This window comes from Triturus cristatus, chromosome 10 (genome assembly GCF_964204655.1).
Source record: "Triturus cristatus chromosome 10, aTriCri1.1, whole genome shotgun sequence".
NCBI classification, from domain to species: Eukaryota; Metazoa; Chordata; class Amphibia; order Caudata; family Salamandridae; genus Triturus; species Triturus cristatus.
Window position 1 is genome coordinate 167,694,136 of NC_140593.1, and position 16,283 is coordinate 167,710,418.

Below are 16,283 nucleotides of genomic sequence, written 5' to 3' on the forward strand. Positions count from 1 at the left end.
ATCCTTGTGTTTTACTTGTGACATATGGAGTAAACTTGAAAGGAAGGAAACAAGATGCCAAAATCATTCTTGTGTATCCTCTGTTTGGTTGATGGAAACTCCTGTGTGGTGATGTTCTATGGAATGGAATGTTATCAAAGCATTGATGATGTGGATGGAATGGGGAGCTTAGCTGCGTTCAAGGAAAAATAAGTTGCTGAGGACATTATACTGTAGGTTACTGTATGGGGAAGATGTACTTGAAATAAAGAAACTGGAAACCTTACTTCTTGTGTATGCAGTTACTACATCCTGCTTTTGTCTTAGCAGACTTCTGTATCGGGGTTGTGGAGGGTACAGTGTCTCCCTCAAACTGGATTTTAGTGTTGGGAGAAATACTAGGTTTACCATAGTACACTCCACAATCAATCAATCAATCATAATACTTGTATAGCGCGCTACTCACCCGGAAGGGTCTCAAGGCGCTTGGGGGAGGGGGTCGGCTACTGCTCGAACAGCCAGGTCTTGAGTTGTCTCCTGAAGGCGAGGTGGTCCTGGGTCAGCCGAAGGTGGATGGGCAGGGAGTTCCATGTCTTGGCCGCCAGGTAGGAGAAGGACCAGCCTCCGGCGGTGGCTCTTCGGATGCGTGGTACGGCGGCGAGGGCAAGGCTAGTAGATCGTAGCTGGCGGGTGGGCGTGTAGAAGGTCAGGCGGTCGTTGAGGTACTTGGGGCCCAGGTCAGGAGAGACTTGTGTGCGTGGGTGAGGAGCCTGAATGTGATCCCCTTGTTGACGGGGTGCCAGTGCAGGTCCCTCAGGTGGCTGGAGATGTGGCTGCGTCGGGGGATGTCCAGGATGAGTCGGGCGGAGGCGTTCTGGATTCGTTGGAGTCTTTTCTGTAGCTTTGCTGTGGTCCCGGCGTAGAGTGTGTTTCCGTAGTCCAGACGGCTGGTGACGAGGGCCTGGGTGACCGTCTTCCTGGTTGCGGTCGGAATCCATCGGAAGATCTTGCGAAGCATGCGAAGGGTGTGAAAGCATGATGAGGAGACGGCGTTGACTTGTCTGGTCATCGAGAGGGAGGAGTCCAGGATGAAGCCCAGGTTGCGTGCGTGGTCTGTTGGCTTGGGAGCGGTGCCCAGGGCTGGGGGCCACCAGGAGTCGTCCCATGCGGAGGGCGATGGTCCCAGGATGAGGACTTCCGTCTTGTCTGAGTTCAGTTTCAGGCGGCTGTTCTTCATCCATTCGGTGACGTCTTTCATCCCTTCGTGTAGGCTGGTTCTGGCGGTGTTGGGGTCTCTGGTGAGGGAGAGGATCAGCTGGGTGTCGTCGGCGTAGGAGATGATGTTGAGGTTGTGTTGGCGTGCGATGGCAGCAAGGGGTCTCATGTAGATGTTGAAGAGGGTGGGGCTGAGTGACGATCCTTGCGGGACGCCGCAGATGACTTCGGCGGCCTCGGAACGAAACGGGGGGAGGCGGACTCTCTGTGTTCTTCCGGCGAGGAATGAGATGATCCACTCCAGTGCCTTCTCTTGGATGCCGGTGTTGCTGAGGCGTTGGATTAGGGTGTGGTGGCAGACAGTGTCGAATGCTGCAGAGAGGTCCAGGAGGATGAGTGCCGCTGTTTCTCCGTTGTCGAGCAGGGCTCGGATGTCGTCGGTGGCTGCGATGAGGGTGGTCTCAGTGCTATGGTTGGCTCTGAAACCGGACTGCGAGGGGTCGAGGGAGCCGTTCGTCTCGAGGAAGGCGGCAAGCTGTCTGTTGACGATCTTCTCGATGACTTTGGCAGGAAAAGGAAGGAGCGAGATGGGGTGGAAGTTTTTGAGGTCGGTGGGGTCCGCAGTAGGTTTCTTCAGTAGTTCACTGAGCTCGGCATGCTTCCATCTCTCCGGGAAGGTGGCGGTGTTGAAGGAGGTGTTGATGACGTCTCGGAGTTGGGGTGCGATGGTGGAGTCGGCCTGGTTGAAGACGTGGTGGGGGCATGGGTCGGTTGGAGATCCGGAGTGGATGGTGTTCATCGTGCGGGCTGTGTCTTCGGTGGTTACCGTGGTCCAGGTGCGGAGGGTGGCGGTGGGGTGCGTTGGTTCGACGGTTGGGTGCGTGGATGGTGCGCCGAAGCTGTTGTGGATGTCGGCAATCTTGCGGTGGAAGTACGAGGCGAGGGAGTCGCAGAGATCCTGTGAAGGAGTGATGTCGTTGTTGCTGGGGTTGGAGAACTCCTTGACGATGTTGAAGAGTTCCTTGCTGTCGTGGGCGTTGTTGTCCAGTCGTTCCTTCAGTGATTTCTTCTTGGTGGTGAGGATGAGCTGGTGGTGCTTGCGGGTGGCGTGTTTGAGGGCGGTCATGTTGTCAGCGGTCTGGTCGAGGAGCCAGGCTTTCTCGAGGGTGCGGCAGGTCTTCTTGGAGTCCTTGAGTTCGTCGGTGAACCAGGGGGCCTTCTTGCTTCTGGGTCTGTTGGGAGGGTTCTTCAGCGGTGCGAGGTCGTCGGCGCAGGCGGTCAACCACTGCGTGAAGTTGCGGGCTGCTTCGTTGGCGTCCGTTGTGCTGGCAGGTGGGTTCTGGCTGAGGGAAGTGGTGAGCTGGTCGGCGGTGATCTTGCTCCAGCTTCTGTGAGGAACCTGTTGCGGGTGGTGGTGGGTTGTGTTTTTTCTGAAGCTGAAGTGGATGCAGCTGTGGTCGGTCCAGTGGAGTCAGGTGGAGTGGCTGAAGGTGATGTGCTTGCTGGATGTGAAGAAGGGATCAAGCGTGTGGCTGGCGTACTGGGTGTGGGGTGTTGACCAGTTGCTTGAGTACGAGGTTGGCGAGGTTGTCCAGCAGGGCGGTGGTGTTGCGGTCCTTGTTGTTCTCCAGGTGGAAGTTGAGGTACCCGAGGAGGATGTAGTCGGTGGAGGGGAGGGCGTGTGGGCTGATGAAGTCCGTGATGTCTTCGCGGAATTGTGTGCGTGGTCCCGGGGGTCTGTAGATGAGGGTGCCTCTGAGGGTGGTCTTGTGGTCGGTGTGAATCTGGAAGTGGAGGTGCTCGGCGGCATTGAATGCGTCGTTGGAGTCGGTCGAGATGCGGATGGTGTTCTTGTGGACGATGGCGATGCCTCCTCCGGTCTGGTTGACGCGGTCCCTCCTGATGATCTTGTACCCGTCCGGGATTGCGATGGCGATGTCGGGGGCTGAGGAGGCGTTCATCCAGGTTTCCGTGAGGAAGGCGATGCCTGGTGATGTTGTGTCAAGGAGGTTCCAGAGTTCCACGGCGTGTCTGTGGACGGAGCGGGTGTTGAGCAGGATGCACTTGAGGTTGTTGCTGGTGTTTGGCTTGGCGGGCGCGGTGCAGGTTCGGAGGCAGGTGAACTTGCAGGTTCTGCAGGTGAATGGTCCGTGTATGCGTTTCGGGGCGGCCTGGCAGCAGGTGGGGTTCCGGCCGGCATTGAATGCGTTGAGGGCAGCGGCGTCGTAGGTCTGACGGATAGTCTTGCGTCTGTGGGGGCCAGGGGTCCTGGCGCTGGGCGTGGTCCAGGCGTGGACGGGCGCAGACGGGCTTGCCTTTGGCGCGCCTTCGGCGCACAATCGGCGCGCCCGCTGCGCGTGAACGCTGCGCGTACGTGCGGACTCTGCCATAAATGGCGAGTCGGGGGGCGGAGCGAGGGAGGAGCAGCTGGGAGGTGGGAGCGGGGTGGCGAATGGGAGAGGGACCAGGAGGAGAGGGGGCAGGGCCGCGGGGGAGCAGCGGCAGGGAGCAGGGAACGGCGGCTGAAGCGCTAGGGGGTCTAGGAGCTAAACAAACAAAGGCAGGGGGATGGCAGCGGACAATCAGGGGGCACAGCACAATAACAGGGCAAAAACGGCAGGAAATACAGTAATACAAATCAGGGGCACAGCACGATAATAGGGCAAAAACGGCAGGAAATACAGTAATACAAATCAGGGGCACAGCACAATAACAGAGGCGATAACGGCAGAAAAACAGAATACAAAATACGAGGCAGAGATACGAACTCTCAAGGGCAACGAGCAGGCGGTGGCAGCCGGGTGACCTCGGGAGGAGCCACGCGGCGGGCTGAGCGACCGGCACTGACGAGGTTAGGCTGGTCACAGCTCCCCGTCGCACGGTCGAGTCCTTAAGTGCCCAGTGGGAGGGAGGAGCAGCTGGGAGGTGGGAGCGGGGTGGCGAATGGGAGAGGGACCAGGAGGAGAGGGGGCGGGGCTGCGGGGGAGCAGCGGCAGGGAGCGGGGACCGGCGGCTGAAGTGCTAGGGGGTCTAGGAGCTAAACAAACAAAGGCAGGGGGATGGCAGCGGACAATCAGGGGGCACAGCACAATAACAGGGCAAAAACGACAGGAAATACAGTAATACAAATCAGGGGCACAGCACGATAACAGGGCAAAAACGGCAGGAAATACAGTAATACAAATCAGGGGCACAGCACAATAACAGAGGCGATAACGGCAGAAAAACAGAATACAAAATACGAGGCAGAGATACGAACGCTCAAGGGCAACGAGCAGGCGGTGGCAGCCGGGTGACCTCGGAAGGAGCCACGCGGCGGGTTGAGCGACCGGCACTGACGAGGTCAGGCTGGTCACAGCTCCCCGTCGCACGGCTGAGTCCTTAAGTGCCCAGTGGGAGGGAGGAGCAGCTGGGAGGTGGGAGCGGGGTGGCGAATGGGAGAGGGACCAGGAGGAGAGGGGGCGGGGCCGCGGGGGAGCAGCGGCAGGGAGCGGGGAACGGCGGCTGAAGCGCTAGGGGGTCTAGGAGCTAAACAAACAAAGGCAGGGGGATGGCAGCGGACAATCAGGGGGCACAGCACAATAACAGGGCAAAAACGGCAGGAAATACAGTAATACAAATCAGGGGCACAGCACGATAACAGGGCAAAAACGGCAGGAAATACAGTAATACAAATCAGGGGCACAGCACAATAACAGAGGCGATAACGGCAGAAAAAACAGAATACAAAATACGAGGCAGAGATACGAACGCTCAAGGGCAACGAGCAGGCGGTGGCAGCCGGGTGACCTCGGGAGGAGCCACGCGGCGGGTTGAGCGACCGGCACTGACGAGGTCAGGCTGGTCACACACACAACCCCAGCTATCAGAGCCCAAGGTTAGTGTGGGTGAAGATTTTAGACATCTTGAAAATGCCCAAAGTGGGTGGGTTGACTCCAGGAACCTTTACCCCATTGCATCAGGGTGTACCTAGGAGTCCTTCCTACCCACTAGCTCATGCCAGGCATATATGTGGTATCTCCCTGCACCCACTTCAAAACTGGATGTACTCCCTCTTGTACCCTGGACAAAGAAGTGGATATCAAGGATCATAAGGCTCACCTCCAGTTCAAGCTATGGGGATATAACAAGCATCTGAAAGAGACTGTAGTTATAGATTCCTTACTTTTAGAATTACCCCAAGGCGTCAGACTGGATCCGGAGATTTTTTTCTTTAGCAGTACCACTGTCCGTCAGTAGGTAGCGTCGGTCGACTCTGCGTCTGTCGGTGGCGCCGTGTTTGCCGGGATGACGTCGCGGTGTCTATTTAGACGCCGCCCCTTCGCGCTGTCATTTCTTTCTTTTTCCGCGCAAGCCTAGCGCAGATCCGGAGAGAGCTTGCCCCTTTTTTGACTTTTTGTCTATGCCTTTTTCCAGTCTTCAACCCCTGGTGCATCAGGGATGTCCCTACGCTGAACCAGATTCAAGCCTTGTGACTCCTGTCACAAGCTGATGTCTGTAACAGATCTGCACCTCATGTGCCTCTAGTACCTGCAGTGCGACCACGACCCAAAGTCGTGCTCCGACTGTTGGGCCATGAACCCAAAGTCTTTGAGGGAGTGGCCCCGAATGCTTCTGGCGGCCCGGCAGTCGGCTCTGTGCCACTCATGGTCCAGTTAGAGAGGAAGGTCTCGGGACCGATCGCGGAGCCACGATCACCATTCGTCCTCCAAGTTTTCGCCCTCGGGTAAGTCGAAGCACAAAAAGAAGGCGAACAAGCACCGCCAGTCTTTGTCTTCGGCCCATCGCTCTCCTGTTCCATCCTCACATCCTGCTTCTGGGACGGCTCTGTGCTTCCCTTCCTTTCCCAGATCATCAGCATCCCCTGCCCAGTTTAGAGCTTTTTATGAAGTGCTTCATAGCATCTTTGGGCAGCCCGACTCTGCCGGCTCACCTTCGGGCCCCGCAGACTTGGCTGGGGCCCTGGGAATTCGATGCCGGTGGCTCCAGCACCAGAGACCCCCTAGGATCCAGGCCTGGGCCCCGATCGGCACCGGTCAACCTCACAGTACCTTGCCCGGTGCCGATTCCAGTGATGATGCCCCCGACGTCGGTTGTGACCCAGACCGGCGTCGACCCCAGCCTCACCCTCAACTTGGACACAGCTCCGGAATGATGTTGATCGGCGTCGGTACCTGTGCCGGAAGGTACTTTTGTACCGTTGTTTATTCCTGGTGTTCCTTTCCGCCCTGAGTGGCAATCAGAGGTGGGTGAGGTGGACTGGGAGGGGTCTGTGGACCCTTTGGCTGGCCCGCTTGAAGAGCCGGACTAGTGAAAGCAACTGGGTGAGGCCTGTGGTTTGGATACTTCTCCAGACCTTGGCATGCTCTCCCACCCTATCGTGGCTATGGAGGAGGGAGCTTCTACGCAGTAGTGTTGCTTAGGGAGGCTGAGGCCTTGGGCCTTGATCTTCCTGTGGTGGCAGTCAGGACCAACCTCTTGATGGATGTGCTTCACCCAGCAGCGGCCTCTTTGGGGTCTCTTCTGCCTTTTAATGACACCCTGCCTCCCTGACACCCTTCTGGGCACTTGGTCCAAGCCCAGCACAGGGGCTCCTGTGGACAGGATGATTGCCTGACGCCACCGCCCGGCCCCGGGCTACCCACTTTTAATCTCACAACACGCCGCCCCGAAAGCTTGGTGGTCAAAGCATCGTCCTCTAAGGGCACATTCCCTACTGCTCCCCCAGATAGAGAATCCAAGAAGCTGGACCACCTTTGGGAGAAGGTGTTTTCTACCGCCAGCTTAGTACTGCATTCGGTAAACAACACATGCCTCTTGGGCCGTTATACCCATACGGTGTGGGATATGGTTGCGCAAGTGCTGCTACAGTGCCCGGAGGAGGCCCGGGCCAATCTCAACCATGCAGTGGCAGTGGGTCGAGATGCAACGAAGTTTACCATCAGATGTTGGCTGGACACTGCCTACTCTCTGGGCAGAACGGTTTCCTCGTCAGTAGCCTTGACACGCTACACCTAGTTGAGGATGCCTGGTTTCTCTGGGGATGTCAAATCCACCCTACTGGACATGCCCTTTGATGGCCCCCGCCTTTTCGGTGACAAGGCAGACTCGGCGCTTGAGCGCATCAAGAATTCTAGGGCTGTGACGAAATCCTTGGACTTGCAGCAACCTCTCTCCCCACACAGTCTGCTTTTCCCCCCTTTCGTGGCTACGGAAGGGGTGCCCCACCACGTTCTATGCAGTCCAACCACCGGCACATGCAAGCTACCCAGGCTTTGCATGGCCGCGGACGTGGGATCCAGCGACGTGGGTGTGGGGGCCAGCGGCCAGCGGCCAGACCAGTCTACCCATAACCCTCCTGCAGCAGCCTCCAAGCCCTCCTAGTCCGACCTTGCAGGGCCACCAGAGGGCAGTTGGTGGAAGGATTTGCCATCACCTCCCCCACTGGCAAAACATCACATGGGACAGGTAGGTTTTGCAGACAGTCCGAAGGGGCTACTCCCTCCCCTTCGAGACTACTCCTCCCTCCATGCCACCGTCCTTCCATCGCATGCCTGAGGATCACTTGGCCCTTCTCCGCCAGGAAGTTGCAGTTCTCTTGGCCAAGGGAGCTATCGAAAGGGACCCTGTGCCAGAAGTAGGCCGTGGTTGCTATTCCCACTACTTTCTGGTCCCCAAGAAGGACAAAGGCCTGTGTCCTATCTCAGGGACCTCAACCGCTTCCTCTGGAAGGAGAAGTTCAAGATGCTCATGCTGGCTCAGTTCCTGTCTACCCTCGACCCCGAAGACTGGATGGTAGCATTGGACTTGCAGGACGCATATTTCCATATCCCTGTCGTGCCAGCCCACAGCCCACCGTGCTCCCCTTTGGCCTTAAGAATGACCCTCGTGTGTTCACAAAAGTGATGGCGGTAATCACTGCTCACCTGCTCAGATCAGGGGTTCCAGACTTACCCTATATCGACGACTGACTGATGAAGGCGGGTTCTTCCCACGCGGTCGTCTCCCACCTCAAGACTACGGCGGACCTCCTGCACTCGCTGGGGTTCACTATCAACTTGCCGAATTCACACCTGATTTCCTCTCAGAAGCTCCTTTTCATCAGAGCAGTTTGGGATACAGCGCAGTTTCAGGCTTATCCTCCCGAGTAGCGAGTCCGATATATTCGGGCTACGATACTGATGTTTCAGCCTCTAGCCCGGATTTCGGTGAGATTGACTCAGAGGCTGCTCGGCCTCATGGCCTCAGGCATCCTGCTGGTGGATCATGCCAGGTGGCATATGCAGGCTCTACAGTGGGACCTGAAGTTACAGTGGGCGCAACATCAGGGGAATTTTTCCGATGTCCAGATCTTTGAGGGGACTGCACGTCAATTGCAGTGGTGGCTCAAGAACCAGGATTGGATCAGCGGCAGATGCCTCTCCCTTCCCCAACCAGAGTTGACAGTAGTGATGGATGTGTCACTTCTGGGATGGTGCGGTCACCTGGGAGAGGTGGAGATCAGGGGGCTCTGGTCCCCGGCGGAGTCTGGTCTCCACATCAACCTTTTGGAGCTCCGGGCAATCCATCTTGCACTGAAGGCATTCCTTCCTTCTGCCAAAGGGAGAGTAGTGCAGGTGTTCACAGACAACATCACCGTCATGTGGTACTGCAATAAACAGAGCGGGTTGGGGTCATGAACCCTATGTCAGGAGGCTCTTTGCCTTTGGACATGGCTGGAACATCGGGCATATCCCTTGTGGTTCTTCAACACCTGGCAGGTTCTCTGAATGCCAGGGCGAACAAACTTAGCCATTGTTGCATGATGGATCACAAATGGCGTCTTCACTCAGACGTGGTGCAAGGTCTCTTTCAGCAGTGGGGAGAACCTTGGTGAGATCTGTTCGCCACTGAAGAGAACGTGCAGTGTCAGCAGTTCTGCACGTTGGAATTTCATAGGTGGCACTCGCTCGGTGAATCTTTTCGTCCTGAGTGGAATTGCGGACTCCTATACGCCTTTCCGCCTGTACCCCTTCTGCCCAGAGTGCTGAAGAAGATCAAGCGCGACCAGGCCCAAGCCATTATTGTGGCTCCAAACTGGGCACAAAGAGTCTGGTACCCCGATGTCTTCGATCCTCAGATCAGACTCCCTCTTCGGGAGGATCTTCTGTAACAGCAGCAGGGGACGGTCCTCCACCAAAATCTGTCCCGCCTAGCTTGGAGATTGAGTGGTGATCGTTGACAGCTTTTGTCCTTCCTCCTGAAGTTTGTAATGTTATCTTGGCAGCCAGGCGTCCCTCCACTAAAACAGTATACGCCTGAAGATGGAACAAGTTTCTGTGGTTACCTCCTTCCATATCGGACAGACCATCACTTTGCCTACCTTCTTCCCACCTCTGCACCCTTCTAAGGAGGAGGAGAGACTTCACCGTCTGGACCCAAAATATGCACTGTCTTTATATCTCGACCGCACAAAAGATTTCCGGGTGGGACTTTGTGACCACTCCACCAGGGCAACGGCAGCTACTATTGCCTTGGGGCATGGAGTCCCTCTCCTTGACATCAGTCAGGCGGCCACGTGGGCATCTCTGCACACGTTCACCAAACATTATTGCCTAGACAGCCAAGTCCAGAGAGCCGGCTACTTCAGCCGCTCTGTTATACCAGGACTTTCTGGTGTGAACTTGGTTCGCAGACCCACCTCCGGGGTTAGCAGCTGGGGTGTCTATTCTAAAGTTAAGGAATCTATAACTACAGTCTCTTTCAGATACATTGTTACCGAAGGTAAGTAACTTGTTCTTCAAGAGGCCTTTCTTGCTATTGCCTAGCTGAGCAGTGATAAATAGACAACCCTGTGAGTCTCTAAATACCTCCCCTGAAGTCCATGTAGGTAGATGACAACCTAGCCGAAGTCTGAAGGTAAAGACTTTCTTGGCCAAACCTGCTTGGTGTATCCGACCCATGCTCCATCGCAGCTGGCCTCAGTTTGCACCTTGGACCCAGTTGCCACGACCGTTGACTGTCGTGCTTTTTGGTGTGATTTTTACTTAAAACTTTACAAATTCATATCTCCTGTTCTCCTTATTAAATTGTTGTCTTTTTTTGTGTCACTCTGTTTGCTAAATTATATTCTGTTTTTTCTAATTTGGTTTGCAATTTTCATTGTTTTGCATTTTGACTTTATTACTGTTTTGGTACTGCATAAATACTTTACACATTGCCCTAAGATAAGCCTGTCTGCTCTGTGCCATAGTTCCCAGGGAGATAAGCTCAGGTTAATATAGCGACTTTGAGGGTTCACCCTCACAAGCCAGAGCTGCTGACTTTTGATCTGAGGAACCAGGTTCAAGTCACAGTGTTGGCTCAACCGCCTTTGATTCTTGGCAAATCACCCACTCTCCCATTCATAAAATGAAATGAATCTGACCATGTGTAGTGTAATCTGGTGCCCATGTAAAGCTCTCCAAATGCCCTTGACTCATGTTTGCGCTATATCTGCTACATCTGTGTATATATATATATTCACTGAAAAAACCATGGGTTTCACACACGTTATAGTTAGGAATTAGCATTTAAAAAACCTTAGAAATTCACTGAAAAAACCATAGGTTTCACACACGTTATAGTTAGGAATTAGCATTTAAAAAACCTTAGAAATTCAGTGAAAAAACCATAGGTTTCACACATGTTATAGTTAGCTGGACATTTTACTCGTAAAAAACCAATGAAATTGCCCCGTTATAGTTAGTTCAGCTAACTATAACTCGCGCGCCCGCAATGCACTGCTGATGACGTCACATATTACATCACTCATGACATGGTCAGTGACATCACTCATGACATCACTGATGACATCTCAAATGACATCACTGATGACATCACTGATGACATCATCCAGTGAATGTGTGTTTTTCTGAAAATTAAATATGTTTTATATATGTATATCTCAAGGTCGATGGAAGAATAAATGGGTATATAAGTGTCTAAATGGATGATTTGTTTTTGAAAAATTGATTGTGTAACTGACTGATTAAGTGTATCTCTCACTTTGTGTATAAGTGGCTGCATGGGTTGGTGAGTAGCTACATGGGTGTCTATATAGGTTATTAGTTGTTTTTTTGAGTATCAGTCTGAGTGTCTGTATGGTTCGGTGGGGGGTATTACGTTGTGCATAGGTGCATGAATGAGTGACTCACTGTTTGTATGTGTTGAAGACAGCATGTGTGCAGGACTGTATGGGTGGATGAGTGTGTGTATGGGTGTGTTAGTGAGTGAAAGACTGTCTCAATAGTGTCTTCAGGAGTAACTACATATGTTTTAAACTAGTATATGTGACTATTGGTGTATATATGTGAGTATATGTGAGAGGGAGAGATTGAAAGAGTTCCTGTATGAATAAGTATGTGTTTCTATAAGTGATTGTTTAAAAGACTAAGTATGTGTAAGTTTCCGTAGAAGTAAGTGTGGTGGTGTGTGTATAACTGTATATGCAGGTGAATGTATGTTTGATTCTTTATTAGCATGAGTGACTATGTGTGTGAGTAACTCTATGGATGAGTGGCATTATGTAACAGGATGTATAGGTGTATGAGTACATATGATGAGTGAGTACATGTATGAGTGACTGTATAGGACTGTTGGTGAATGAGTGGATGTGTATGTGGATCTTAGAATTACTGAAGAGGTTGTTGTAACTGGTATTGGTATGTCCATTGTTTTGAAAATTTTAGTCTCTATTTTTGAATGTGTGTATCAAAGCTTATATTAAGGTGAGAGGAGGTCTGCCACTCTATCACAAGGATGATGTCATCAGTGATGTCATCAGTGATGTCATTTGAGATGTCATCAGTGATGTCATGAGTGATGTCACTGACCATGTCATGAGTGATGTAATATGTGACGTCATCAGCAGTGCATTGCGGGCGCGCGAGTTATAGTTAGCTGAACTAACTATAACGGGGCAATTTCATTGGTTTTTTACGAGTAAAATGTCCAGCTAACTATAACATGTGTGAAACCTATGGTTTTTTCACTGAATTTCTAAGGTTTTTTAAATGCTAATTCCTAACTATAACGTGTGTGAAACCTATGGTTTTTTCAGTGAATTTCTAAGGTTTTTTAAATGCTAATTCCTAACTATAACGTGTGTGAAACCCATGGTTTTTTCAGTGAATTTGCAAGGTTTTTTAAATGCTAATTCCTAACTATAACGTGTGTGAAACCCATGGTTTTTTCAGTGAATTTGCAAGGTTTTTTAAATGCTATTTTTTTTTTTTATTCTTCATTTTTTTCAAACATATTTTTAATTTAATTTTCTTACCTTTTATAAAGACTATGCTTAAATTTTTAAAATCCTTAAATATTTTTTTTATATATATTTTTTAAAATAAACATGTAAAATTTATTTCCAGATTTTTTTTTTTTTTTTTTTTTTTTTTTTATAGTACGCGTACCGTAAGCTCACGGTTAGCGTACGGTTTACGCAACGTCCGTAATCTATCTACGCTGCTTGCGTATAGTTACGTACTTTGCGTAGCCGCGCGTACTGCGCGTGGGACGCGTGCGCGCTTACGCCACACGCGCACGTTACGCGGAAGTGCCGGGGAGTGACTGTTATGCGCATGCGCGGAAGCGCGTGTCTTTTTTACGCGCACGTGTATTTTTTGCCGTAAGCGTACCGTAAGCGTACCGTAAGCGTACGGTAGGTCATGTGATCTTGAAACACAACTTTTGATTGGTTGAAACTACTTTCAGTTCTAGAACTCTCCTACACCACACCCATTCCCCTCATTTCTGCTTGTGATCCCTTGGGAGAAGGAGCTGGTTTGTCTTTGGGATACGATGGCAGAACAGCAGAGCTCTTCTGAGAGTGAGGCTAGCACCAGCAGCACTGTCTTGAGGCAGAGATCGAGGAAACAAAAGCCTTCTTATGTTTGGGATTATTTTACTTTTCCAGAAGGCCAGCAAAAGGTGAATGCACCCTTAGTTACTTGCAAGCTGTGTAAGCGTGTACTTTCTAGAGGTAATCCTAACAGGAAGTATTCCTTTGGGAATCACACCATGAAGAGACACCTCCAGGATGTACACAGAAGGACACATGGTCATCTTTTTGGAGGTAACTCTTCAGAAAGACGAGCCAGTACATCCACAGCAGCTCAGCCTGGACCATCATCTGCAGGGCTGACTCCTTCTTCTGCAGGTCAGGTGAGCCCTTCATCTGTGGGGGGAGAATCTCCTTTTGCTGGCCCTCTGGAAATGAACCTTCGATTTCGGAAGGTTGATATTCATTGCACATTTTGTAAAGGTCTAATTTGTCATAGGGAGACCAGTGTTTCCCTAGTGAACAACAAAATAGATCAGCACATTTGTAGCTATGAATGATTTTCCCATGCTTCCTTTCCTCTGTCCCTGCATGAACACAACGGTTCTTTTAAGAGCCAACCTTATCTTTCATCTTTTTTTTACATGTTTTTAAAAACTTTTTTTTATTTTTTTTTTACCGTACGCGTACGGTAAGCGTACCTTTTTTTTATTTTTTAAAAAAAACACTAAAAATCATTTATCACATTACAAGGTCCTTGAGAGACTACAATTATTATTATTGACTTACCATACTCACTCAAAAAAATATTTATTCATTTGTTTTTTTAAAAAATAGTTTTTAAAATGGTTGTAGTTTCCGAAAATTTTCTATATCGATCTGAAAATAAAGAAAAAAGTATTAATATTTTTAAACCATTTTATAATACAGTACACATATTTACATTTTTTACCAAAAAATATTTTTGCCTTATTTTTGCTGTTTTCAGAATATATTGCATTTCACTATAAATTGTGAAAGCAATTGCATTCATCATTTTACAGCGGGCAAAAAAAATTAACAATCTCAAAGATTGTATTAAAAAAGCCCAGAATCTCTTCTCACTTAAACTTATCATTACAGAAATGCATATTATTCTAAAAAAATATCATCTAAAAACAATACTTTTTTCTTTAAAATACCGTCTGATATGTTTGTTTGAGAAGTATAATCACAATATTATATCTCAAATAACTCCAAAATACATCTGATTTTATTTCCTTTAGGCCAAATAGTATTTTTTTTTTTTTCCTGGAATAAATTTCCAAGGGAAATCCATTAAAATTCTAAAGTTTAATCTGTCCAGATCTCACCGATTCTCTGTAACATTTTGGTTCACGAAAATTTTTTGAATAATTTATTTAGTCCACAATAGAATTGCTTACTTTTCCACATGGCCAAATAGTAATTTTTTAAATCATTTTTGAAAAAATTTCCAATGGCAGTTCAATAGCATTCCAAAATTTAAAATGTGCAGAAGTTACCGATTATCTCTAAATTATTGGTTTTTCAAAATTGCATTAAAAATTAAAAAAGTCCACATTACAATTGGTTATCTTTCCTTTAGGCCAAATGATAATTTTAAAAATATTTTTTCTACAAAATTGCAATGGTAATCCAGTAAAATGGTAAAATTATTTTGTCCAGATCTTGCCAAGTCTCTCTAAAATTTAGGTTTCAGGAAGATTAGATAGGAATTTGCTAAATCAAAAGGCAAACGTTGTTTGAAAATCAATTGGGAATCATTACACAGTGTCCAGCCTTTTTCACATTTTAGATAAACTGTGTAATGTCCAGAAGTAACAGTAGGTCCATCATGGAAAATTATTGCAACAGTTACAAAAGTTTTTCCTGAAATTGATAATTGCTGTCCTGTAAACTTCTTTATTAAAGTATCCAATTTTGATCCATCAGCTCTACATCGTTGCATCATTAAAATTACATACTGTCCGTATTCCCTTAAAATTAATGTTGATAACATGTCAGAATTACACTCACCACATTTCATGCTATGATTAGCATCTTTAACTAATTTTGCAAAAGTGACTGTTTTACTCTCTGGCAATGTCAAATAAATAAACCTTTCATTATCAACAATAGAGCCACATATATTATAACAATTATCACAACTATGTTCCCATTTATAAGAGAGACCAAAAAAAATGTCAATGGGAACTCCTTCTTCTTCCACTACCTGAAGAAAATACATCAAAAATTCGTGTGCATCTTGCTGTTCATTTTGAGAAAACTGTGTTCGTCCTGAACATACATCTAAAAGTTTTCTAATGTCAGTAGCACTTTCTATTTGAGTTTTATCTTTACTCAGCTTTTGAAAAAGGAGACTCAGCTCTGAACAGAATCTTTTTCCCTGATTTACTATTATCTGCTCTTGCAAACTTTCCAGATAAAATGCAACATTCAGCACTACATTTGCATAGCAGTTGACACCAGAGCTATTTTCAAAATGACATCCTACAACCTGTTCTTCATTTTCCTTTTTCTTTTTGCTTGCAATTACATCACTCCTCTTTTTTTTCCTCTTCTCTATATCTTCATTACAGATATTCTCATTTCTCCTTTTACGAGAAACTACACGTTTCTCCAACACAGGATACTGACCTAAATGAGGAGCATAGCTTCTTCTTAATCTATTATACTCCTTTACACAGTTTGTATCAGCACTAACTTTTGAGTCATCAAAGTCTATCATGAATAAACCTGATAATGTTTTGACTCGTGACAAAGCAACATATGCCATACCTTCTTTGAACACAGTTGAACCAATGTTCACAAAAGCACAATCTACAGTCAATCCTTGAGACTTGTGGATAGTTACAGCATATGCTAGTGAAAACGGAAACTGCTTCCTACGTACATATAAGTCTTTCACAAGCATAAAACGAACTGTACAACGACAAATATCTTTAACTTCTTCTATCTGATCAAATTTTATTTTTAAACATTCAATTCCTTCTTTTTTCTGATAATTAATAAAACCCACAACTCTTCCCATTGCTCCATTCACTAAGCCTTTCTCAACATCCAAATTTCTCCTTAAAAACACTCTACAGTTCATGCAAACATATAGATTTTTTTCTAATCCTGCTGTTTTGGAGATGTTCTTCTCTAGTGAGTCCAATTTATTTTTCAGTTTGCCTGTTACTGTGACAGTAATTCTTCCATCCTCAATTTTGTCCACTGCTTCCAATTTCCTGATGTCTTCCTTTTCCAATTTCAAAAGCTCCTCATT